The sequence below is a fragment of the Nannospalax galili genome, unplaced genomic scaffold, assembly GCF_000622305.1.
Source record: "Nannospalax galili isolate Female #2095 unplaced genomic scaffold, S.galili_v1.0 scaffold991, whole genome shotgun sequence".
NCBI lineage: Eukaryota > Metazoa > Chordata > Mammalia > Rodentia > Spalacidae > Nannospalax > Nannospalax galili.
Window position 1 is genome coordinate 460345 of NW_008330314.1, and position 2621 is coordinate 462965.

Sequence of the window (2621 nt, forward strand, 5' to 3'; positions counted from 1 at the left end):
ATGAAAGTATGACTCTATCAGCCTTCAGAAATGATGATTTTCTTGAAAAGTAGATTAATCTTTGTATGTTTTTTGGTAAAAGATAAATTGTACGAAGTGTTTCAAGACAAGCTACTTAGTTCTCAGTGGATTGCATGCTTGTAATGGAATGCACTCATTCTTTCCTGGTCTATGGTTGGGTATGCAGAAGGAATAGTTGGTGTTCTACGACTGTAGGTAGGAATAATATCTATTACATGTGCACACGGATCCCTGACTCACCCTTGGTTAGCAGCTCCTGTGGTTGAGCTGTGCTGTTGGCCTGAACTGGCATTCACTTTGTGTTTGCTCAGGGTCAAGGACCAATGGCCTTTCCCTCTGAAAGACTGAGCCCAGTTACCAGGGCCTGACTTGGGCTACAACCAGGATTAGTAAGGAATGTGCAAGATTTCCTTAAGGAAATTGTCGGATTCCTATGTGAACACATTAAATACCACCTGGTCAGGAAAAGGGGGCATTTGTGGGCTTGATCAATATTCCTGAACCAAAATTTTGTAAATGTTTCCTGTGTCAACTGAGGTGAGCATGAGCAAAGGTAAAATGCCCAACTGAGAAAGGGCAGCATGGAGAAGAGGCACAGGCTTGTTTCCCTGTGATGGAAACGCCGCCCCCTCCTTCCTGCTCCTCCTGCTGCATTGTTATGGGTGTCTCTATATCTTAATATTTCTCAGTTTTCCAAAGGATAAGACATGGGATTCTATCCATGATACCACTATCAATTTTAAGGACAATTACTTTTTTTTAAGGTTGTGTGAAGCAACTCCGGAGGCCTTGAGGAGCTCCAGAGTGGCCCTGGGCACTAATGGTCATGACTGTGCTGCAGGCTCTAAATCTCTTCCCGGTAGGGGTGGGGTAGGGATAGGAGCTGTTTTCCCCCCTCACAAGAACTTTTCAGCTTCACAGGGAGATGAAGTTTGAACTGTACATATTCACTGACTGTGGAACATGGATTGGGACTAGATTGCCTCTTAACCCAACCTCTCCTCAATATCTATAAATCTCTTAATATTGTGATAGAAGCGACAACTGACCATCATTTGATTCTTCCTTTGGTTTTCCACCTTCAGAGCCTGAGGGATGGATGATCAGCTCACTCCATCAGAAGAGGAAAATATTAAATAAGAAAAATAAAAAATTATTTGGCCTCCTGTTTAGTTTGTCCTAAGACATTTCCTTAAATTACATGAATGATTTCAAATTTTGCTACAAATATTCCAGTTAAATACTCTAGTTACTATCTATTGCCATGATAAAAACACTGTCTTAAACCAACTTGGGTAGGAAAGGGTTTATTTAGCTTACAGCACAGTTCATTATCAAGGGAAACCAAGGCAGGAACTCAAGGGAGAAACCTGGAGTGCAGATCTGCTTCTCTGGCCTGTCCTCAGCTTGCTTTAGTGAACAATACAGGACCACTGCCCAGGGATGTCACCACTCACACTGGGCAAGTGCCTCACACATCCACACATCACCCAAGAACCAAGAAAATGCCTCACAGACATGGCCATAGGCCAGTCCAATGGAGATAATTCCCCAGGTGAGGCTCCCTCAACCTAGGTGTGTCAAGTTGACAACTAAAGCTATTCAGCACACTAAATAAAAATAAAAATAGTTAGAACGTATGACTTTTAGAAACACAGAGGCATATTTTTGGTGAAATTCTAGTGGTCATTCGTGTATTTCATGATATTCACATCATTCATGACATTGTCTTTATCAGAGAAAACTGTATTTCATTTTGCTTTGCACTGTTAACAAATATTAATGTTTTAGTTATCTGGCAATAACAATATCACAGCTATCTTTTGTGTGCCAGATATGTGATTATTTATAACTAACTGTACGGTATTTTTGAAAAATCACAGAACAACAGGCCTGGGAGATGGCTCAGTGGTTAAGAACTCTGGTTGTTCTTGCAGAAGTCCTGGGTTAGAATCCCAGCACCCACATGGCAGCTAAGAACTGTCCATAACTCCAGTCCCAGGGGATCCAACAGCTTCTTCTGATCTCCATGGGCATTGCATGACATGGGTGTACTTACCTACATGCAGGCAATACATGCATACACATAAAATAAAAATAATAAATATATTTAAAAAATCAAAGAATGAATATAGAAAAAGCCTAAAAGAAAAAGGTAACTTAACTTGAAATCCACATAAATGTGCTAATTTTAGGATATGTGACTTTGGAGGGATGATTTTAGTTTTTATTTTTCTTTAACGATTTCATTTTATCTTATTTTTTATTTATGTATATGTATATATGTTCTGTGAGTGTGCTGTGTTTGTGGGCACACACAGAGGCCAGAAGAGGTTGTTGAATCCCCTGGAGTTGGAGTTAAAGGTGATTGTGAGCCATCCGAGTGGCTGCAGAGGACTGAACTTGGGGTCTTTGGAAGAGCAGTAAGCACTCTTAACCCCTGAGCAATCTCTCCAGCTCCCTCTCCTTCCGATTTTCATTTTATTTCCCTTAAAATTGTCCAAGATATTTTGTCACTGTCCTTTTCCCTCCCTCCCTCCCTCCCTCCCTCTCTCCCTCCCTCTTCTCCCTCCCTCTTGTTCAAGATACTTTGTCACTGC